The sequence below is a fragment of the Crocuta crocuta genome, unplaced genomic scaffold, assembly GCF_008692635.1.
Source record: "Crocuta crocuta isolate KB4526 unplaced genomic scaffold, BGI_CrCroc_1.0 scaffold1, whole genome shotgun sequence".
NCBI classification, from domain to species: Eukaryota; Metazoa; Chordata; class Mammalia; order Carnivora; family Hyaenidae; genus Crocuta; species Crocuta crocuta.
In genome coordinates, this window is record NW_027527930.1 from 5515362 (window position 1) to 5540546 (window position 25185).

General features: G+C 38.3%; 1 protein-coding gene and 1 non-coding gene across 3 annotated transcripts in view; one reads left to right on the forward strand and one right to left on the reverse strand.

The window, feature by feature from the left end:
- RASSF6 (Ras association domain family member 6) overlaps nt 1-6124 on the reverse strand; it is a 51183-nt gene extending 45059 nt beyond the window's left edge. For both annotated transcript variants that reach the window (XM_077750307.1, XM_077750290.1), the window contains exon 1: nt 5881-6124. The gene's annotated coding sequence lies outside the window, so the exon portion shown is untranslated. The remainder of the gene's footprint in view (nt 1-5880) is intronic.
- Nucleotides 6125-14050: 7926 nt separating this feature from the next.
- On the forward strand, nt 14051-14153 carry LOC144221039 (U6 spliceosomal RNA). The gene has a single exon (XR_013331936.1). It is a non-coding gene; the product is annotated as a U6 spliceosomal RNA (small nuclear RNA).
- Nucleotides 14154-25185: the final 11032 nt, after the last annotated feature.

Consider the following 25185-nt stretch of genomic DNA (forward strand, 5'->3'; position numbering starts at 1 on the left):
TTATGGAAGAAAAAAAAAACAGGATAAAATTTTTGTTCATGGGCAATATGTGCTAATTGAATAGGAATCATATTGGCCATATCTGAATCTAAAAATTGGCTCAACAAATTATTCAAACAGTCTAGATACCTGAAGGGTAAAAATGTAATTTGGTAAAAGTCTCATATTATTATTAATTGCCGAGGTGAGAAATAGATCTTTGAATTCAGTTTCCCCTCTCAATTCCCATTAGCCATGACTCATAGCAATTTAAAACCTGGTAGGACATTTGTAAATACCTTCTAAATAATAGGGACTGGGTAGATCTAAGGATCTGAGCTAGTTTTCTCAAAAAGCTTAAGAGCAAGATAAGAGAGGTCATGATTAGCAGAGATGAGGATTTATGAAGAAAGGAAAAACGATAATTCTAGAAGCCTAGAGGTCTTATTTTGGATAGTCACAATTGGTTTCGTAGAGCATAATAAACTATGCCTTGAGGAGGAAGGTAGTTGTTACAAGTCTATGTACTTTACTGGGAGGGTGAGTCAAACAAGCTATCTATCTGGTCCTCGGGCCAGAGTTTATTGACAATGACTGTATATGAAATAAGATTATTATTTAATAAGTTTGGTTATTTAGTTTTTCCTTTGTCCAGATAGGATGGAGCTCATGGGGTAGGAAACTAGGTCAGCAATCAGGTCCCGGAGAAATAAACAGTCCCGGAAGTACTAGATGGGTCTAAGCTCAGATGGGCCTAGGTGACTCGGCAGGGAAGGGCAGAGCCTGGGAAGGCAGCTCAGTCTAAGCAGATAGACAAGATCAGGAAGCTGGGAAGGCAGGGTCAGACAGCTCCAGCTTGCAGGCCACACTAAGACCTGGGAGCATCAGAGAGCATCTGTGCCTGGCCTCCCCCCTGTGCTGTATCCTGCCTCGATGTGTGCTTGCCTGGATTGGCCAGGTACCAGAAGGAGGCCCAGAGGATGGTAGGTGAATCCCGGCCCCAGTGAACTCAAATGGGCCAGTCACTTAACGTACCTTCCTGTGACCTATCATGGATTAAATGGTTACTTGTTTAAAAAGTGGAAAATTTGGTTGACTCATTTGTATAGTACACAAATATTTCATGAGCTTCCTCTCTGGGCTTGCCCCTGTGCTAGGCACAGGAAATGGAACCTACATCTGTATCCGTAGCCCCTTACTCCTGAGGTCACTGCTGCATGACGTGCCAAACAGTTCAGAATTTTATAACGAACTAAAAGAATATAGGTGTTAACTTCCCAAGATTCCCCAGCCAAAGAATATTTTTCCTGCCTCTGAGCTTTCACAGCAAAATATCGGCAGCTTTCTAATTACTTACTGCTTTCTCTAACTATATGTTACTTTACTTGACTATTCCTTTAGAACAGGTTTATTGCTTATTTCATTTTTTACCTTTTAGAGTGACGGTATATATATTAAATATGTAGTTAAAAACATATATAAAAGAAAGAATATATCCAATATATAGGGAAGTATATTAAAATATTAACCATAAAACTATAAGCTATGAAATCATGAGTGATAATTATTTTCTTTCTAATTTCATATGTTCCTTCTAAATCATATACAAGGAACATATCTTACATAACACACACCATAAAAGTTACCAAGAGAAAAAAAAGAAAAATAACACATTGGAATAGAAAATGTGTATTTAAATTATGAAGTAAGATTATATTCAGAGTGGTATGCAAGAAATTTTTTTTTATTATTGTCTTGACCTGAAAAAGCAATGGAAAGTCACAAACATGTATTAAGCTCCAGAATAAAGTTGTTTTCTCTCAGCTCTGACCAGGAACCTTGAAGTTGAAAAGAACAGATCTGTATACAATTATATGACTTCAAGGAAATGGAAAAAACCCCGTCTGTACTTCTATCCATTATTAGTTCTTAGTAAAACAGTAAAAGAGTCCAGAGAAGTGTGGTTTCTGGGAAATATCTGGCTCCATAATTTTAAAGAATTTGCCTCATTTGCAAAGATGGCAAAAGTGAGGAACTGGGATGTAAAAAGTATCACCTTATTCAGTGATATTTGTTGCAGTTAGGAATTGCTTGTTTTGAGATGCAAATAACAATGTGTTATAATGCTTGAATTTAAGATGGGACTCAACAGGGTGTGGATCAAACACCCAGGTTTCTATGTGCACATGCCATTCCGGTCAGTCCCAGTGGCATCTCAATTGAAATGCCAACCTTTAATATTCTATTCCATACTGGCAGGACACTAACGCCCTGGCTTGACTGTCTCCAAGCACCCCCAGGGCTCAGGAACTATAGCAGAATCACGCGGGCTTTGAGCTACTTCAGGACTCAAGGCATCTGGCCACCACTCAGTCTGGGAGGGAGCTGCTCAGTCTGCCGAAGGCATCTTCTGGAACTTCTGCTGTGGTACAGCCCAAAGTTTCTGCTTCATCTAGTTTACAAGAGAAATTCTAAACTTGACTTCACAGGGATCATGGATCATTGTTCTTGTTCTTATTCATATGTTGGCTGCAGAGTGAGCACTTTCTGCTCTTGATAGGCCCTGGGATGGTGATGGGAAGGTGGTCCTTTAGATGATTATGATTACACGGTCATCACTTAAAAGGGAGACACTGTCACATTCCACTACTGAAAGCAGTGGCATTAGTCTACAACTTGAAATGATGTTATGAAGTGATGAAATCACCATATCTGATAGCTTTGAAAGACAGATTTCTGCAACAAAACCTAACCCTCTCTAACACTAGACCTCAGGGCAAAGAGAGAATATTCAGAAGCTCTTCCTTAGAGGTTCTTTGGCCTATATTTGAAAATTTTTTTTAAAATCTGACCTTTAATTTTTTAAATCTAACTAATTCTAGTTAGTTAACATACAGTGTAATATTAGTTTCAGGTGTACAATATAGTGATTCAACACTTCCATGCAGCACCCAGGCCTCATCACGACAAATGCTCCTCTCCATCCGTACCACTGATTTTCCCCATCCCCCATCCACCACCCCTCTGGTCACTATCAGTTTGTCCTCTGTAGTTAAGAGTTTGTTCCTTGGTTTCTCTCTTTCTCTCTCTCTTTCTCTTTTTTCCTTTGCTCAGTTATTTTGTTTCTTAAATTCCACATATGACTGAAATCATATGGTATTTGTCTTTCCCTGGTGGACTTCTTTTATCTAGCTCCATCCATGTCATTGCAAATGGCAAGAGAAAAAAGTAAAACTTTTATTTTATTTAGCTATTTATTTAGTTATTTATTTTTAATGTTTTTTAATGTTTATTTATTTATTTTTGAGAGAAAGAAAGAGCAAGGTGGGGAGGGGCAGAGACAGAGAGAGAGAATCCCAAGCAAGCACCTCACTGTCAGCATGAAGCCCCACATGGGGGCTCGATCCCATGAATCATGAGATCATGACCTGAACCGAAACCAAGAGTCAGACGCTTAACTGACTGAGCCACCCAAAATCTAAAGTTTGATAGGAAGCTCCTATATCTCTAGAAATCCTAAATTCCCTATCTTTAATGAATCTATACAAGTTAATTGTCAGGACTGGATTTCTATTTCAATGAAAAGTACAGGATGCTTCTTATTTTAGGAAAAGTTAAACAAGTATCAAATAGGAAACTTTTACATGTTAAAAAATATTATGTATGTGTTACACTATCTTAATTATAATTGGGAATTTATTTTTTTCTTATTGCTGGTTATTTCTCTCTCTCTCGATGGATAAATACATTTAATAGTATATCTTAAAATGTTATTCATATCGGAAATAGTAGAGAAACATATGTACACTAAAATAGAGTTTAACTAGGAAGACTTAACCTACTTATATGGTGAGATAAATTAATCTCATATTAATCTCAAGTACAGTTAAGTAGATTTGTCTCAGTTGGGGTTGCTGTTTGTTTAGACATACAACATTATGAAATATTAAATCAAATAATTTGGTTTAAGAAGTTCCAACCATGTCTATTTGGCATAAAATTATATTCTAAATATATTAGCTATATATTTTATATAGGTTAGAATATTTTATAAGTTTTAGCTACAAAACTAACACAATCAAGACCTAGAAGACAATAACATAGGAAAGTTCAGTTTGGTTGGCTTTAGAATTCTATCCACAATTCTCTAGTCAATATCTTATTATAAGTACACAGGAGAATCTCAAATCAACGGTTTGAAACAAGAATCCATTAAAACAATGATGATATTAAGCTGAGATCAACTGCAAACCATTTAAATGTACATTAATAAAATAAAAATAGGGGCGCCTGGGTGGCTCAGTCGGTTAAGCGTCCGACTTCGGCTCAGGTCCTGATCTCACAGTTCGTGGGTTCGAGCCCCGCATCGGGCTCTGTGCTGACAGCTAGCTCGGAGCCTGGAGCCTGCTTCGGATTCTGTGTCTCCCTCTCTCTCTGACCCTCCCCTGATTACACTGTCTCTATCTCTCTCTCAAAAATTAAAAAAAACCCAAAAAATAAAAATAAAAATATAAAATGCCATCAATGAAAATACTTTGCTAGTTGCAACTTCTAAGTTTGTCCTCCTTTCAAAGTTATCAACATTAATGAAACTAACAACAACATTAACAAAAGTGCCCTTTAAATAAAATTTCATAAAGGTCACTTCCCTATAATTTAAGTTCAGAGGTAAAGACCAACAAGACACAAGTGTTGTTCTTCTATGTTTCTCCATAAACACAAATGAAAGTCTGTATCACTTCAATACAAACAATCCAAAACAGTGCTACAATGGTCTGTCTCATCAAAGTTGTTCAAGGGTTATCTGTCTTATAAAATTAAATGTCACATCTGTACAATATGGGGTTGGTGTAACTCTCCTACTATAAAATTATATTTTCTGTTTAGAAACAACAGTTAATACGAACATGACTTCTCCAACACAAAAGTGATTGAGTAGCAAATAATGCTGAATTTGCCACTGTGTACACTATTTGAAAAGTAGCAAGAAGCCAGATCATTTCATTGCTATTCACAGAGGTAATTATTTGTCCACTTGCTCATGTGTCCTAGACCCATTCCCTGGAAACCAGACACCTTTACCACCTCCACACTGTCCGGTCTCCCCAGCTCAGCTCACCCTCCTGATCTGGCCCTTTTGGCAGAGCTGCTTATTTCTTAATGCTAACTGGAGGTACCACTCCCAGGATGCTTGCAAAGTGTTTAATTCTCCTCAAAGCCCCGCTGGCATATCCTGTTATGGGGCTTGTTTTACAGAACAAACTGAGGCTTGGCTAGCTAGGTTAAGTGACTTGCTAAGGGACGAACTAGTAAGTGGCAAAGCCAGGATTTGAACTTAGGGCTCTCCCTTCAGAACCTGTTTCCTTAGCTCATGGACTCCCATTTAATTATACTTACTCATTCGCTGTTTGGTGAACTCTTAAATTATATCAGAAGTCCTTTTCAGTTTTTAGAGGGATGGGTCTCTGTAGCTTTGTGGAGATATATTAAAGTTTAGCGGAACCCTCACTTAAAGGAACCTTTCACATCTGCTGATTTAAGACAAAGGGGGGTGTACCTCTGTGAGGGTGTGTGCAGTTCCAGATAAAGCGCTCATTGAACTACTTCCCTTGAGGAGAAGGAAAAGGGCCTCAGTGGCCACACGTACCTCCATGCCTTTCCCTCCTCCCCACATGCTTACCTGTGTCAGGACAGGGTATTCTGAAGACGATCCAAAGGAAAAGCAATGTCTGAGTTTCATCTGGTCTGCTGCATGCCCACATTCAACTTGGGCTGCCCGTGGATTCCGCTTTCTAATAACTTGCCCTCTACCTGACCTCGGGGGGTGGGCTAGAGGGGTTCTTTTCCCTACCCCCATTTTTCACCTGCTATTCACACTACGACCAGGAGAAGCCTTTTTACCTGAGCTGTTGAGCTGAACTTGCTCCGAGAGTTTGTTGTCCTGCTCAGCCACAGATTCACAGATCCCTTGGAAAGGCAGGGCTCCCTCACCTGTCGTGGAGGTCAGGGCCAAGCGCGGGGGAGTGACGGCCCGAGGCTCTGCGAGGCTCAGCTCTGCACCTGGCAGTGCCCCTCCGCAGGATCATCAAGCCCCAGAAGCTGTTAATTATTACCCCCTTTCGCCAGACCAGGGACGTGTAAGAAACCTGAGCCACTCCCTTTCCCTCAGTGCATGTTGGGAGTGTTTACTTTCTTTCTTAGGAGCAGCTGATAGGAACGCTCCTTTGCTCTCTGACACACATCGTGAGAAGTGAAGTGACATTAATCACCGAATTAGACTGACTCTAACCTCTACTCTCTATCCAGATTACAGATGAATGGTCCGTAAGAAATGACACTACCCAGGAAGGAATGTCATTATTCACACGTCTTTCTTTTAAAAATGTTCGGTTTGAATAAGAAATGTCTCCATTTTCTTTTCCTTGTTCTATTGCCAACTCCTTCCCGGCCAGCACCTTTTCACCCACAGTAGTGGTTTGCACACCTCGGGGCACACCAGAACCACTTCTGTAACTCACTGAACCTGCACGCCTCTGCGCCTCCTCCCCATGAGCCTCTGATCTAGTAGGTCTAGGTAGACAGCAGGCATCGATATATATTTTTTTAAGTTCCAAAGAAGAATCTTGTAAGTGTCAAAGTTTAAAAACTGTTGTAATGAAGTATAAAAAAAGAATTAAACAGTTATTCAGTCATTGGGCTGCTGAATGGAATTTGGGGACTTTGCTTTTCCTCCATACCTCCAATTTCAAAAAGGGCACCAAAGACTTAGAGACCCTCCAATGACAGATGCTGTGGAAATACCAAGTGCTTTTATTTACACATACACACACACACACACACACGCACTTTTTAGTATCATTGTTCATTTATGTTTCCCATGTAAAGCAACCATTGATAATTTAAAAAAGAAGTTATGTTTACAAGTGTGAACCGTAAACCATTTTTACAAGTGTAAAACCTCAAAAGAAATTCTATACAATTCAACAATGAGTTCAGTAGGTACAATTGACCTTTGGTGTCCTCTGAGTTCAAATATCAAAGTCATGGAGAGACCATTTTTCTAGATTTACAGGTTACCTGTTTGATAAATATAGTGTTTTAAGGATTCTGTATGTTGAAAAGGTCAAACAGTTTATCTGTTTATCTTGTATGTGAAGGTCAGGAGTGATGGGTTTTATCATTTTGGGGGGTTATTTTAATAAACTGAACAAAATCAACTTATTAGACCACAGTCAAAGCTTCTACAACCTTGTATATAAGGAAAGTGTAAATTGGTGTTACTTGTGGGCGTTAACCAGATTAGTTGTCCCCATAACCCCCTGCTGTACGGACTGAACTGACCTTTGAGTGATGACTAAAGGGAGCTGCAGTGTCTCTGGCTTCCAGATTCCAGAACTTCTTTGTCTAAGGTTATGCTCCACCTCCACTGCCTGCACTCTTATGGGGATCATTTGCTTATTATCAGTATCAGGGCAACTTTGTTTTGCGTTTTTTATCACAAGCATCCTTGAAGCCTTTATTCTGACTTCCGGTTTCCAACTAGTTACCTTCCAGTAGAGGCTCAGTGACTCCTTTTATTTGTGAGTACTTACCCTTCCATAAATACATATAGACATAGATATAAATTTGTAATATAAAAAAATACATAGTTACACATGTGCAATGTGAAAAGTTTGAAAACACAGACATGTAGAAGAAAAAGTCACCTACACTCTCAACACTCAAATATATAAACAATTTGGCGTATGTCTTCATTGACATGGTTTCTGTACAGGTACTTACCAAAATGCTGTTACCTCTGGCTTGGTGTTTTATAACCTGCTTTCATCACATAAAACATATTATGAACTATCTACCATATGTCAGTCGGGTTTTTTTTTTCCCTGCAATGTGATTTTAACTGGCTGTACTGTATTACACCATATAAAGCATTATTTAATTGGTTCCCTATTGTGAGAAATTTATATTACTGTAAATAAGACTGAAGTAAATGTGTATATATAGCAGGACACAACCAGGATAGTGTCTTTTACATACCTTTCCAAAAAGGAAATTGCCAACTGAGAGACAATTGTGTATTTTTAAAGAATTTCTCTCAAAAAAAAGTGTCAACTTTATACTCCTAGGACAACTCCTAGATTATTTTTTTTATTTACTAATCACATTCTATTTTAAATATGTATATTATTGATTTTCTAATAATATTGAATTCTTTCTATAGATTTCCCCTGTATTTTTGCTTTTTTTTTTACTTATCATATTCTTTGCACATCTTTTCCATATTGATTTGTAAGATCTCTTTATATATTAGGCACAGCAACTCTTCATCATATATGCTATGAATATATTTCACAAGTATTATTTGCTTTTTAATTTTGTTTATTGTAGATTTTTTTACACTCAAAAGTTTGAGTATTTCAATATTCAGTCTATTAATATTTTTCCTTAACACTTGTATCTCAGTGTTAAACAGCTTTCCCATCCTTAAAGTATGTAAGTATGCATATTTATTTTCTTCCAGCTTATTTATTTAGATATTATTCATACATCAAATTTAACATTCAATTCATCTAACCTTTGTGATGTAAAACTATGATTATTATTTATTTATTTTTTGGTTTCAGGAGTAGAATTTAGTAATTCATCACTTACATATAATATCCAGTGTCCATTGTAACAAGTGCCTTCCTTAGTACCCATCACCCATTTAGCCTGTCCCCACCTCCCCTCCAGCAACGCTCAGTTTGTTCCTTATATTTAAGAGTTTCTCATTGTTTACCTGCCTCTGTTTTTTAATCTTATTTTATTTTTTTCCTTTCTTTCCCATATGTTCATCTGTTTTGTTTCCTTAAATACCCATATGAGTGAAATCGTATATTTGTCTTTCTCTGACTGATTTATATCACTTGGCATAATATACCTTGTTACAAATGCCAAGATTCTATTCCTTTTGATTGCTGAGTAATATTCCATTAAATATATATATATATATATATATATATATATATATACCATGTATATACCATGTATATATATGCCACATCTCCTTTATCCATTCATCAGTTGATGGACATTTGAACTCTTTCCATAATTTGGCTATTGTTGATAGTACTGCTATACACATTGGGGTACATGTACTCCTTCAAATCAGCATTTTTTGTGTCCTTTGGATAAAAACCTAGTAGTACAATTGCTGGGTCATAGGTTAGTTCTATTTTTACTTTTTAAGGAATATTTATACTGTTCTTCAGAGTAGCTGCACCAGTTTGTATTGCCACCAACAGTGCAAGAGGATTTCCCCTTTCTCCACATCCTCACCAACATCTGTTGTTCCCTGAATTGTTAATGTTGGCCATTCTGACAGGGTGTGAGGTGGTATCTCATTGTGGTTTTGATTTGCATTTCCCTGATGATGAGTGATGTTGAATATATTTTCACGTGTCTGTTTGCCATCTGGATGTCATCTTTGGAAAAGTGTCTGTTCATGTCTTTTGCCAATTTCTTCACTGGATTATTTGTTTTTTGGGTGTTGAATTTGGTAAGTTCTTTGTAGATTTTGGATACTATCCCTTTACTGATATTTCATTTGCAAGTATCTTCTCCCATTCTGTTGGTTGCCTTTTAATTTTGCTGATTGTTTCCTTCACTGTGCAGAAGCTTTTTATCTTCATGAAATCTCAATAGTTCATTTTTGCTTTTGTTTCGCTTGCTTTCAGACACATGTCTAGTAAGGAGTTGCTGTGGCCAAGGTCAAAGAGGTTGTTGCCAGTTTTCTCCTCTAGGGTTTTGATGGTTTCCTGTCTCACGTTTAGGTCTTTCATCCATTTTGAATTTATTTTTGTGTGTGGTGTAAGAAAGTGGTCCAGTTTCATTCTTCTGCATGTCACTGTCCAGTTTTCCCAACACTGTATTTTGAAGAGCTTGTCTTTATTCCACTAGATATTCTTTCCTGCTCTGTCAAAGATGAGTTGGCCATACATTTGTGGGTCCATTATTTTTTCCTCTATCAGTGTTTCTTAACAGGGTTCTCTATTCTGTTCCATTGATCTATCTGCCTGAAAACCTGGGATATTTAAATCTAACTTAATTTTTCTAAACTAGTAGTTTGTTAACGATGTAACATTTATTAAATAATTATAGATTACAAACTCCACAAAGCAAGGACTATCTCTTATTCTCCATTGTATCCCCAAAGCCTAGCACAGTGGCTATCAGGCTCACGGTTGCTCAGGCCAAATGTTTAATAGTCTACTTTTGACTTCTTTCTTTCCCTTCATCCACTCCCAGTAAATCGGCAAGTTCTGACGTTGTATCTTAGTCTCTGAATCTCCACTCCCCCCTAAATTAGGCCGGAGTCACTTCTTCCTCAAACACTGCAATGACCTCCTAATTGGTCTTTGCCTTCACTCTTGTCTCACTATGCCCATTCTCCACTTGTAACCAGCATAATCTTCTCCACTCAAAAATCAGATCATAATACCATCTCTGATTTTCTTTGCTGAAAACCTTTCTGCTGGTTGCCTCCCACATCTGGATAAAATCTAGATCTGAACTCCTTCCCATCGGTCCCATGACCCAGTTCCCTATTCTTTGATTTGATTGATTCTGTTTTCCTGGTACTGACTTTATACTTTGCGGCTCTGGTTTGTCTTTTGTTCTTGAAACATACCAAGCCTCATTTCCTTTGCTCTTGTCAGGTCTCTGCCTAGAAAACTTAGCTTTCAACACAGTTGATTTTTCTGTTTTTTTCTTAAACGTAACCACCTCAGAGACACCTTCCATGGGCATCATATCCAAATGAGGCCTCCAATCTTTCTCTAATGCAGTCCCTTATTTTATTGTCCTAGTGACAATTGTCACTATGTGAATGCATTTCACTGTTTTGTTAATGACTGTGTATTTATTGTTTTGGGTGATTTGTTTATTTTATGTCTCTTCTCATTAAAACTTTAGCTCTAAGAAAACAGGAACTTTGACTTCTAGGTTCAGGGCTCTGCCTTCTGTGCCTCAAACAATGCTAGGCCCATGTCAGAGGTTTAAGAAACACTGATAGAGGAACAAATAATAGTGGCTTAATAAATATATGTTGAGTAAATAAATACAAATCTACTTTTTCTCTGACTTGAAATGATACTTTTATCAAGTATTAAGGTATATATATATTTTTTAAATATGGGTCTAGAATTTACATTTTATTCAATTCATCTATGTAGCTATATTGGTATCAGTTTCTTATTATTAAAATTTTATAGTACAGCTTAATGTCTCATGGTATAATTTGATCATCTTTTTTTTCTAAAATGTTCTTGATTATCTTAGCCTTATAATTTTGTAAATAGCTGCTCACTATAGAATAATAATGATTTAGTTTCTATTTAGTGATTTCACCATTAACCATTGTTGTTGGCAGTTTCTCCTAGGCCAACAGGTTAATCCATGTTATCAATTTACTTCAGCTCTAGGGGAGAAAGGCACCTAAGAGGAGATATTTTTTTTGGTTAATGCCTTCTTTTAGAGTATTCAAGTGAGTGCTACATTGACTATAGGAATAGCTCTGCTTTGTTCATGCCTCCCTGTATTTGGAGGGACGTCCCTGAGCCGGATCTGGGTTTGGACATGTGACTTGCTTTGGTCAATGGGTCAGTACCAAGTGATAAAAGCAGAGGGTTGAAAATCAACTGGGCCCTGGGAGTTACCCTTTGATGGTTAAGCTTTGTTGGGTTCTTCAAGCCCAGAACCACCATATGAACAAGGCTGGGCTAGCCTGTGGGGTGAGGAGAGACCCTTGGCCCAGCTGCTCCATTACTGTAGCTGACAGCCTAAAGGCAGAGCCACTAAGATAATCTGCAGCTGACTAAAGACCCAGAAATGAGTCCAGCTAATGGCAGAAACACTGTCTAGCAGAGCCTAGCCCACATTACCAACCCATGGAACAATGAGTTATTTCATTGGTGATTGTGCTAAGCCATTACATTTTAAGGTGGTTTGTTTTGGAGCACAATCTAATGAATACATCTGGCGTGTTTTGTCAAATACACACATACAAACATGCTTGCATACCAATATATCATTAATTGAAAATCAGGAGAAATATTTGGATTACATTGTGTTTCTACTACAATTTTGTTGCAGGAATACAGTGGCCCATAGCAAAAGAACAGAAAAGAAGGAGAAAAAAAGAGATGTGGGTTATCGTTAGGTTAGATCATTTCCACAGACCACTAAATCACCCCTGAAAAACATTTAGAGATGATTGTAACTTGAAGAAAACACATGAACAATGAGAAATTACCTGGTTCTAACACTATGTAACCCATGCTGTGGGCCACTCTTATCAGTTTGTTTCACGGCCTTCTACCTCATTTTGTATCTGAAGCTGTACTTGAGGCCTATGCTAGGCACTAAGTGAAGTAAAAAAGGAAGTAGCATAACTCCACACATTGAAGAGACTCCCCCAAAAATCTAACTGGATTACCTTTTTAAGGAAGCCAGCCACTCATAATGAGGCAACACGGTAAATTACTTTTCCAATGTGTAAAGCTTAAAATAAAAATATTTTACAATTGGGAATTTTTACATTCAAGATCTTCGTAAATTACAACATTTATAATATTAATTCTCGGGGAAAATCCTGACATTTGTCTTGAACTTGAGAAGTAAACTATCATTTCCTGTTTAGATTAATGAACATTTGGTTTATTTCCTGTGAAAACAAAGGCTTTCAAACTTTGATTTAAAAAACTAAAATTTTTCTTTGTTGAGAAAAATAAGATAAGGGAGGAGAAACTCCCTTTTAAAATTCTCCCAAAAGTTTAACTGAAGCCATGCTGTTTTTGATGGTTGGGTCATTTAAACAACTTTTATATAGTTGGTGAACTTTTAAAAAATAACCTCTGTTATTCCATTGTAGGGCTGAACAGTAAATTTTGAAGCAGCCTATGATTTCTCTTAATGATGGGGATAAATGCCATACAACTGCTTTCACAACTTGAACAATGAAAAACAATATTGAGAAGTGATCCAAATAATTTCTAGTTCTAAGCACTTTTCCTGTCTAAGAGAATGTTTCAGTATACACTGTTTTTCAACAGTGTGATGGCCAGTGGAAAGAATTCAACTTACCCAGTCGTTGAAAAACTGCTGTGTGCCAGGCAGATGCAGAGATGGCCACATAGAGATACATAAGACCTTCTCTGCCTTCCAGGATCCACAATCGTCAACATGGAGACGGACTCCATTCAGTCTTCTCTGCCACAGGAGAGAAGGGATTTCAAAGCACACATACTTTCAAAATTCAGTGACAGAAAGAATCCTAGGGTATGATGGTGTTTTGATAGATTTTAAGAGGTGGGAGCCTCAACAGTTATGTTTGTTTTAACAAATAAATGTACTCCTTATTTTTATTTTTTAATTAATTAATTAATTTAGAGTGGGGGAGGGGCAGAGAGAGAGAAGACAAAAATCTGAAGCAGGATCCAGGCTCTGAGCTGTCAGCACAGAGCCCAACGCACTGCTTGAACCCACAAACTGTGAGATCATGACCTGAGCAGAAGTTGAATGCTTAACGGACTGAACCACCCAGATGCCCCATAAATGGACTTTTTAAAGGAATGGACAGTCCTTTTCAAATGGAATAAGCAAAAATCATTCTCGCACCCCAAATGTTACTGCCTTTTAATATTGATAACTGTGTACAAGCATAAAGAAATCCAATAGAATGTGACAGTGATTGCTTTTTTCTAAATATGGCAGTTAGCCGATTTGATTTTTATATCAGTCTGTTTCTTCATTCCTCCTCCCCCAACATATGCACACAAACTTCACACCCTTCCAGTTTTGGAAAAAGATGAAAAAAATAATAGTAATCGTAATAATAAGAGTAACACCACATAAAAATGGAATTCCACATGACAAATAGCTTATAAGCAATCAATGTCCTTAAATCTCAATATAAGCAGTTGAATGATACTGAAACTCAAGTCATAGCCTGGACATTCTTCAATGGTGTATTGTAATAGTGACCATATTTCTAAATAAAAACCGTAATGTTTGGTCTGCTTTCTGGAAAGAATCCATGAATTTAAGAATTTGCTAAGATTGAAATGATACAGAAAAGATTAGCATGGCCGCTGAGCAAGGATAATACACAAATTCATGAAGCATTAGATATTAAAAAAAATTGCTAGGAAATCAGAGACATATGAATGTTAAATAAATAACACAGTTCTCATTAATGCAGACTGTGAGTGGTGTGTTCTTGTCCCTTGTCTGTGTTATTGCTACAGGACCACACTTTGGATGGCTCCCATCATCTCACATATACTGAAACCATCCGGTTGCTTATAACACACACTTGACATCAGAGTCATATGTAGAAGTAACTAAGGGTGTGTGTGTGTTTCTTTTTCTTTTAGTTTTTCATTTAAAAATTCTCATATGTGGGACGCCTGGGTGGCTCAGTCAGTCAAGCATCCAACTCTTGATTTCAGTTCAGGTTATGATCTCACAGTTTGTGAGATGGACCCCCACATCGGGCTCTGTGCTGACAGCACAGAACCTGCTTGGGATTCTCCTCTCTCTCTCTCTCTCAAAATAAAGAGAGAAATTTTTTTATATTCTCCTTATAATTTAAATAAAAATTTAATTAATTTTTAAAAAGTTCTCAAACTCTCACAATTCTTTTCTATCCCCTGATAACTAGCTACATATGGTCATGTATCTTAGGCAGAGGTGCTTGGATATCTTCAGAAAGCAGGAGGTGGTTGAGCTTGTGTTGGCTACACCCATTGTAAGTAGCTCCTGGAACATATTGTGTTTGCACTAAGGGGTCCCTCCTGGGGCAAACTCTTGTGATATCAAGTAGTTCACAACATATTCATGGAGCAAGGTTAAACACTTGAGTAATGGAATTACTCTTCTGGGTAGTGTCTGTTTATTACTTAGAATAAAAAGAAGGAGCTGTTAAAATACTCCTCTTTCTAACTATATAGGTGTATGATATCAGTTTTTGTCAATACTGTAACAGATTAAATGCAGAAACAGATAGGAGAATCCAGATGATTTCTATTAAGCTAGATAGTAAAGAGATTTGCCAACTATGAAACAATGACATTCTCTTCAGTACATTTTTTTTGTTTGGGAAAATATAGCTATTTTTGATAAAATATAATTGACCGATAATGAATTTATATTTTTAAATAAATTAACAGGTAAATTATTTTTTTCCTCAGTTTTAATTTCTGACACAGTGAACATCAATAAATATAATCTACATAAGCAAAATCCCTTGGGGTTGTCAATAATGTTGAAAAGTGTAAAGAGATTCCAAGTAACTGAAAAAGTTGAGAATTTCTGGCTGGGAACAAAGAGATGGGTGGGACCTAGAATAGTACATTTGGGGAGAAATCAGCATTTAGCTGGTGATGGAAACAGGCATGTGGAGGAAATTGGCCAGCAAAAGTTTATAAAAGGAAAAGAAATGACTTATAAGAAAATGAGCTTTAGTTTCTTAACCTGTCTAAGTGCATCTCATCTACAAAATGTGAATAATGTTCTCTGCATTGTTGTAAATGGGTCAGTGTTTGTAAAGCGCTTCTTATAAGAAGGTACATGATATTTACTTTTTATTTTTCTATCTTTTTAAACCTTATTTATGTATGTTTGTATGCATGTATGTATTTTTGAGAGAGAGAGAGAATGCACAAGCACATTAGCAGGGGAGGGGCAGAGAGAAAGGGAGAGAGAATCCCAAGCAGGCTCTGCACTGTTGGTACAGAGCCCAATGCAGGGTTCGATTTCACTACTGTGAGATCATGACCTGAGCCAAACTCAAGAGCTGGATGTTTCACTGAATGAGCCATTAGGTGTCCCTGAGTCTTTTATCTTCCTTAATTCCAATATAGAATTCGTTTCTTAGACATTTTCCAATTGACCAGTCAAGCACTCCTAGTTTCCTTTATGCAGGAGTAAGGGTAGAGGGGAAGCAAGTAGGGAGAGAAAGTTTGAGACAATGAAGGGAAAGGGAAGTGTAGCTTGTCATCTGCCCTTACTGCATTCATATGGCTCAAGCAGCCCCTGCCTTTGAGGCGAGTGGCTTTACTACTTCTTTTAAATTGGATTCAAATGTCCTAGGTATTTTTCAGTGTGGCAAAAAGAACAGAATGACATTGGTATCAGATGTGATTTGAATTCTGCTGTGCTCCATACTGGTTGTGTGACTTTGGGAAGTTACTCCACTTTTTGGAGCCCTAGTTTCTTAATCTATACAATGAGAACCCTGACAGAGACCTTAATGGGACTCCTACTGCATAAGGACATGTAAGCAAACATAATAGTTGCTCAATAAGTGACAACAACATTGCTGTTTGCTGAGACCTAAGCAAAGATCTCTAAAGCAAGAAAACCAACACTTCCAAGATTGAAGTGAAGAGTTAGAACTGAGGGATGGAACTAAAGGGAAAATGAAAGTAGACTGTGAAAAGTGAAAAAAAATTTTAGAAAAAAATTCATAGTTTGATGTTTTTGTTTTTCCATTGTGACTCAAACATCCATTTTAATCCTTTCTAAAAGGGTAGATATGTGTACACATCTATATCATCTGTATCTATATCTTATCTATCTATCTATCTATCTACTCATCAAAGTGAGCACATGGACTGGCAGCCACTGAAATTCAGGGTGGGATGGGCTGATGGTAGGAAGAGTGGTTTCTAGATATGCAGATGGACAGACTGCTATGACAGAAGACAAGTGGATAGGTCTCCACAAATTCAAAAATTGAAAGCCTCTGCAGTGTTTTTCATACCAAGGCCTACATTTTGCAATTGAGGTTGTGCTGTAGTCTGCCAGGCTCCATTTCCATGCTATCTCTATGTAGGTTATTTATTCAAGGATGATTTACTTTCCTAAAGTGCCATGAAAATGTTGGAGGCAGCATGGCACATATAGAGACAGTTCAGGCTTTGGAGCCAAGCAGAACTTGGTTTGACTCCTAGCCCTGCTGATCTGGGCAAATTAATTAATGCAACCTGTAGTACTGAGTGCGTACCATGTCCCTGGCATTGCACTAATTTCTTATGACATGACAATGAGCAAAGACCTCTATAATACCTACTCTTATGGACCTCACAGTATCAAGTGGGAGATAGACATTATTTTAAAATGAAACCAACTTGACAATAAGCTATTTAAGAAAAAAAAACATTTTATTCATACTAAAAATAAAATAAAATAAAATGACACGAATGAATATATGATTACTCTCTGAAATAAATTCTAATCTGCATTCTAAGTCAGGGTCGGGTGGAGGAAATGACATCTAATCAGAAGGAGCAGCCTATGCAAAAGATCTTTGGCAGAAAGGAACAAAGAAAATTAAAAGACTGAGAAAAATTCAGGGTAGTTGGAATGAAGACAGCCAGAGGGGGGATCAGAAGCTCCAGCTTCATTGTCTGTAAACTGGAGATAAAAATACATAAGGTATTTTTATGGGTTAGTGAGAGCATATGAGACGCCCAGCCAATAGTGACTATTCATTCAATGGTGGCTACAATTACAGTTACATAATTATCACAGAGATGAAGAGTTTCTTCAGTTATGTAACATTTGATCAACCTTCTCTTAACATTTTAGTTGTGCTCATCCTTTACAAGCATGTAAACTCATTCCACTGGCAGACAAATTCATCCCAGTCCCTACAATACCCAGAAGGCTTACAGTTTATGGAGAAAGTGTGGTATTTTCATTTGGTCTTGGACTGTGTAGATGCCTGTCAATGAGAGAAGGGATGTCGGAAAGCCATTGTTAAAAGGAAGAAGGGAAGGAGTCAAAGAAACCCAATGCTCTAAATCTTTTTTTGTTCCCTAGACATGTCTTGAAATGTGACATTCCATTCCCCTAGTCTGTCATTTTTCTATCCTACAGGCAAGGTTCCAACCTCCTAGCGTGTACCCGCAAGCAAAGATCTGAACAAGGAAGCTACTGCAGACAAACTCTTTTAACGATATCAGGGAGTTAAATTGAATTGCAGACTTAGGTAGTCTTGAGGATGCAGTAGCATTTATTTATTTATTTAGTCATTGATTTATTTTCATTTATTTTTACAGTTTTATTTATTTATTTATTTTTGTAAGTCCTTTTTAAAAATTTTATTTATTCCTTAAAGAGAGAGAGAAGACAGAGGGTTTCAAGCAGGCTCCATACTGTCAACATTCAAACCTACGAACCGTGAGATCATGACCTGAGCTGAAACCAAGAGTCAGATGCTTAACTGAGCTACCCAGCCACTCTTAAATTCTAAGTTAGTTAACATACAGTGTAATATTAGTTTCAAGTGTACAATCTGGTGATTCAGCACTTCCATACAGCCCCCAGTGCTCATCACAGATGCACTCCTTAATCCCCATCACCTGTTGATCAACCCCGCTCCCCCCGACTGACTCTCTGGTAACCATCAGTTTGTTCTCTATAATTAAGAGTTTCTTTTTTCTTTGGTCTCTCTGTCTTTCGTTTTTATTGTTTCTTAAATTCCCCTTACAAGTGAAATCATATGGCATTTGTTTTTTTCTGACTGATTTATTTTCTTTAGCAGAATACTCTCTAGCTCCATCCACGTGATTGCAAATGGCAAGATTTTATTCTTTTTATGGCTGAGTAATATTCCATGGTGTGTGTGTGTGTGTGTGTGTGTGTGTGTATATATGTATATATATATATTCATCAAACGGCACTAGGGGCTGTTTCCATAATTTGACTATTGTTGGTAATACTGCTGCAAACATCGAGGTGCATGTATAAATTTGAATTAGTATTTTGAATTAGTATTCTTTGGGCAGATTTCTAGTTGTGCAATTGCTGGATTATAAAGGAGAAATGGATAAATTCCTAGAAACATGTAAACTACTGAAACTGAAACAGGAAGAAATAGAAAACTTGAACAGACTGATAACCAGCAAAGAAATTTAATCAGTAAAACAAAACAAAACAAAAACTCTCAACCAACAAAAATCCAGGACCAGATGGCTTCACAGGTAAAATCTACCAAACATAAAGAAGAATTAATACCTATTCTTCTCAAACTATTCTGAAGAACCGAAAAGGAAGGAAAAATTCCAAGTTCATCTTATGAGACCAGTATTACCCTGATACCAAAATCAGACAGAGACCCCACTAAAAAAGAGAAGTACAGGCCAATATCTGTGATGAACATGGATGCAAATATTCTCAATAAAATAGTAGCAAACCTAATCCAACAGTACCTTAAAGAAAATTACCACGGGGCACCTGGGTGGCTCAGTGGGTTAAGCGCCTGACTTCACTCAGGTCAAGATCTCACAGCTTGGGAGTTCAAGCCCCATGTCTGGCTCTGTGTTGACAGTTCAGAGCCTGGAACCTGCTTCAGATTCTGCATCTCCCTCTCTCTCTGCCCCTCCCCCACTCATGCTCTCTCTCTCTCTCTCAAAAATAAATAAATAAACATTAACAAAAAGAAAATCTTCACTACAATCAAATGGGATTTATTCCTGGGTTGCAAAGGGTGGTTCAATATTCACAAATCAATCAGTGTAATACACCACATTAATAAAATAAAATATAAGAACCATATGATCATTTCAATAGATGCAGAAAAAGCATTTAACAAAGTACAACATCCATTCATGATAAAAACCCTCACTAGAGTAGGTTTAGAGGGAATACACCTCAACAAAATAAAGACTTTATTTATATGGAAAACCCACAGCTAATATCAGCCTCAATGGGAAAAACTGAGAACTTTTTCTCTACAGTCAGAAACAAGACAGTGATGTCATCTCTCACCACTGTTATTTAATATAGTATTATCCTCAACAATCAGACAACAAAAGGAAATAAAAGGCATCAGGGGCGCCTGGGTGGCTTAGTCGGTTAAGCGTCCGANAAGGAAATAAAAGGCATCGAAATCTTCAAGGAAGAAGTCAGGCTCTCACTATTTGCAGATGACATGATACTCTACATTGAGAACCTAAAAGACATCACTCAGAAATTGCTGGCATCCACACCAGCAAAATTCAGGTGGGGAAAAATCAAAAGATGATAGAAGGCAGGGAAGGGAGTTAAGCTTGTTTCATTTGCAGGCAGTTAAGCATCTTGCATCCAGACCAACATCTTGTGACCAGCTTTGCTTACAGAGGGCTGAGCTCCTCGAGGTTGGAACTCAGGATGTGTTTCTGGGCTTCAGTTGCACAAGAAGGGACTAACACGTCAGCACCTCCTTTCCAAACTCCACATCAGCTGTCATCAGAAGCAGCGGGTTGGCTTTTTTAGCTTGGGCTCCTGTGGATACAGCTCTCCAGAACCTGAAACTTAGGGGCTCACATTTCCATTGCAGTTTTATAGCCAGAGGGCTCCCTGGTTCCTGTCCATTTCTCACTTACAGTCTGGTTTTGTTGCCATAATTTTATAAAGTTGAGGAACTTGAAGCCACAGGAACCCATGATGTTGAACTCCCCATGTTGAAACTGCAGTTCCGGGACGTAAATCACCAGTTTCTCCTTTTTATACATGTTACTATAGTTGACCCTTCAACAAGACAGGTTTGAAATGCGTGGGTCCAATTAGAGTGGGTTTTGGCAATAAATTCAGTACAGTACTATAAATGTATTTTATCTTCCTTATGATTTTCTTGATAACATTTTCTTTTCTCCAGCTTATTATAAGAATACAGTACATAATACATGTAAGTTACAAAATGTGTTAATTTTATGTTATTGGTATCACTTCTGGTCAACAGTGGGCTGTTAGTAGTTAAGTTCTGAAGGAGTCATAAGTGGTATGAGGATTTTCTTTTTTTTTTAAGTTTTTACTGTTTTATTTATTTCTGATAGAGAGAAAGACAGCGTGAGCAGGGGAGGGTCAGAGAGAGAGACACAGAATCTGAAACAGGCTCCAGGCTCTGAGCTAGCTGCCAGCACACAGAGCCCGACACAGGGCTCAAACCCACCTACCGTAAGATCATGATCCGAGCTGAAGTCGGACATCCAACCAACTGAGCCACCCAGGTGCCCCAATAGGAGGATTTTCAAATGTGCAGGGGTTGATGTCTCTAACCCCCTCCTTGTTCAAGGGTCAACTGTATTTGACCTATTTATGGCTTGTTATATTGCAAATTTGAGCACATTTTCTTTGCTGCCACTAAAGAGTCACCATATTCTTGACTGTCTTTGCTTTAACCATTGACTTAACCCAGAAACTACTGTAAAAGGAGACGTGGACACTCCCAAGGGGGTGAAATGCACCTCAACATGGCCTGTATTTCACAGTCATTTGTTCTCTAACTAAAGGGCACCAGAACTCAGCTCCAACAAAATCCCTTCGAAGTAAGGGCTTCTAGATTTTCTGAGGGATTTCAGCCCAGTCTTCCTACGGTCTTCTCCTTGACCCCCAGCTACAAGCATTTGAAGCCCCTTTCCTTTCTTTTTTTTTTTTTTATAATGTTTTATTTATTTCTAGGAGAGAGAGAGAGAGACAGAGAGAGACAGCGTGAGCAAGGGAGGGTCAGAGAGGGAGGGAGTCACAGACTCTGAAACAGGCTCCAGGCTCTGAGCTGGCAGTCAGCACAGAGCCCGACGCGGGGCTCGAACCCACGAACCACGAGATCATGACCTAAGCAAAAGTCGGACGCTTAACCGACTAAGCCACCCAGGCGCCCCAAAGCCACTCTACTTTCACTGTCATTGTGTTTCTGCTGGGACTGAAGCTGATGTCCAAGCCTGCGTGTTTTATCCTGAGGCTTCCCAAACTGTCTTCTCTGGAGGGGCCAAAGTGGCGAATACATCTAGAGGAGAGGCTTCCTACTCCCCTGTACCTCTCTGCCACTGGCCTAAATTCTGCTGCTCAGGTCAAGGCCTCAGAGAATCCTTCCTCTGAAGGCAGCCTCTCTTTCACAGCCTCACTTTTGAATCTCAGGAACAAAGGAGAGACTTCTAGTTTCTTGTCTGGAACATAAAGGGCTTAGAAGTCACCGTTCTGCTAACAAGTGAAAACCTGGACTGACCAAAAATTTTTAAATCCTTAAGACAGGGGAGTTAGCAGGGCAAACTGCTGTCTGAAAAATTGGAGAAACAGGTAACTGTAGAGAATCACAACTTACCAGAAGAGGAACAAAGGAACAGAAACCTCCAGGCAACTAGTATAGGGGGTAAGAAAACCTGACCTGAAATTGCTGAATTACTGGAGGCTCCTGAGGACAAGTGAGAAAGTTAAAAACTCCAGTGTGGAATAAGGGGTGGGGGCTATGCCTGAGTGGTTCCATCTGTTAAGCATCTGACTTGGGCTCAGGTCATGATCTCATAGTCTGTGAGATTGAGCCCCGCATTAGGCAGTGCAGAGCCCAACCCCCCACTGCTCCCCCCTTCTCAAAAATAAATAAGCATTAAAAAAACTCCATGGAGATCCAGTCATTGGTGGTGGAGGGATTACTTTGGTGAGTTTAATCTCACAGAATTTTTAAAACTATGATTAATGTGTTCCTTGATTAATTAATTAATTAATGTGTTCCTTAATTAATTAACATGATCCTGTGAGGATCCAGTACAGCTCCTGGAGGTAAAACTCATATAGCTAATATGCCGAGTAGACAACAGTGCAAGAACAGAAGGGCCATGTGAGCAGAGAGATGGGAATTCTAGGAAAGTTAGAAAAGAAATGCTGGCGATCAAACTATAAGAGATATGAAAAAAGCCTTGGAATGGCTCATAGGTAGACTGTACATGACTGAGGAAAGAACCTCTGAGTTTGTGGATAGGTCAATAGAAACACTCAAAACTGAAAAACAAAGGGGGGGGGGAAAGGCTGAAAAAGACAGAAGAGGGTAATCTAAGGGCTGTGGGGCAAGTATGCATAACGGGAATACCACAAAAGGGGAAAGAAGAAAAATCAGGAGAAATATCTGAAGCAAGAATTATTGAAAATGTCCCTGAAATTAATGTCAGACACCAAACCACAGAGCCAGGAAGCTCAGAGAACAGCAAGCAGGGTAAATGCCAAAATTCGTATTTAAATGGCAGAAAATAAAAGATTGTTCAAATTATTAAATGAAGCCTAAGGGGGAAAAAAAACCTCTTACCTATAGAGGAATGAAGAATGGCATCCGACTTCTCCTTGGGAACCCCAAAACATAAGAGAGTGGGGAGAGGTATTTAAAATGTCCTGAAAAGTGAAGGACACCTAGGTGGCTTAGTTGGAAAAGCATCCAACTCTTGATTTGGGCTCACGTTTGTGATCTTGTGGTTTGTGGGTCTAAGCCCTGCATTGGGCTCCATGCTGGGAGGGTGGGACCAGCTTGGGATTCTCTCTGTCTCTCTGTCTCTGTCTCTCTCTTTCTCTCAAAATAAATACACTTTAAAAAGATGTCCTGAAGAATGAAATCATTATCTCTTTTCCTGTACTTCTTCAAGTTTATTGACAAATTCTTCTCCCCCAGTACAACCCCCATCAAGTTAACTGTGGCTCTGTTTCTCTCCCAGTTCAGTAGATAAATTGAGACTGCCTTCTGATTGAGCTACTGAGTCAATCACAATCAAATATATACACATTGGGAGTGTCCCAATGCGCTGTGACAAGTGTCCCTCACAGAGCAGTATGTAGGAAGACAGACCCGGTGCTCCCATAGGACTTTCATTCTAGTAAGTTCAGATGGAAGTTGAAGGGTATAAAAGTAACCAACCAATGCATTGAACCTATAGTAGACTGATTTTTTTCAGTAATTTTGTAGTTTTCAATTTCAAAATTTTTATAATAAATTTTTAATGTAAAGTAGAAAGAATTTACAATGAATACCTATATATTCACCACATAAATTCTGCAATTAGCACTTTATTATGCTTGTTTTTAAAATTGTATATCAATGTATATGTATCCATCCATCCATTTTTATGATCATATTTTTAAAAATATATTTCAAAGTAAATTATAGAAATCAATTTGTTTTACTCCTAAACTTTGACTGTGTATCATTATTATTAGCTAGAGTTCAATACCTGCATTTGAACAAATATTGCTTCCTTTTTTCTTTTTGCAATGTAATTAAATACAGTGAAATGCACAAATCTTAGATGTTCTATTGGATGAGTTTTGATGAATCCATATACCAAAGCAACCCAATCCTTTTTCAAGAAACAGAAGTTACCATCATACCAGAAAGTTCTCTCACTTGCCTTCCCAGTTGATTCCTGCAGAGGTAACACTTCAGAAGCAACTGTTGTTCTGAATTTTCCCCACACACATTAGTTTTGCCCATTCCACGTAGCTGAAATCATAGTGTGTATTTTTCATGTTCAACTTCTTTTACCTATTATCATTTCTGTAAGTTTCATTCAGGTAGTTGCCAGTTTCAGAAGCGTGTTCCTTTTTATGATGGAGTGATATTACAATATATATACCACAGCTTGTTTATCCATTCTCCTACTGCTGGACACCTGAGCTATTTCTACTTTTTGACAATGATAAATAAAGTGGTCCTGAATAACCTTGTATAAGTTATAAGATGGTTTTATAAAACTTTTCTTCCTGAGGTGCCTGGGTGACTCAGTTGGTTAAACATCCAACTTCGACTCGGGTCATGATCTCACGGTTTATGATTTCGAGCTCCGCATTGGGCTTTGTGCTGACAGCTCAGAGTCTGGAGCCTGCTTCGGATTCTGTGTCGACCTCTCTCTCTGCCCCTCTCCAACTCCCACTCTGTCTTTCTCAAAAATAAATAAACATTTAAAAATTTTAAAAAACCTGTTCTTCCTCGTGACTATTGTCTGTATATATGGCTGACTTCTTTTTTTTACATTTTTTTTACATTTATTTATTTTTGAGAGACAGAGACAGACAGAGCACAAGTGGGGGAGGGGCAGAGAGAGAGAATGAGACACAGAATCTGAAGCAGGCTCCAGGCTCTGAGCTGTCAGCACAGAGCCTGGCATGAGCTTCCAACTTAAAAACGTCAGATCATGACCTGAGCCGAAGTCAGATTCTTAACCGAATGAGCCACCCAGGCAACCCATATATGGCTGACTTCTAAAGCTATATCTCTAACCTAAATCTGCCCTGTCACTACAGACTTTTTTAAAATTTTATTTTAGAGGCGCCTGGGGGGCTTAGTCGGTTAAGCGTCCAACTTTCACTTAGGTCATGATCTCGCGGTTTGTGGGTTCGAGCCCCACGTCGGGCTCTGTGCTGACT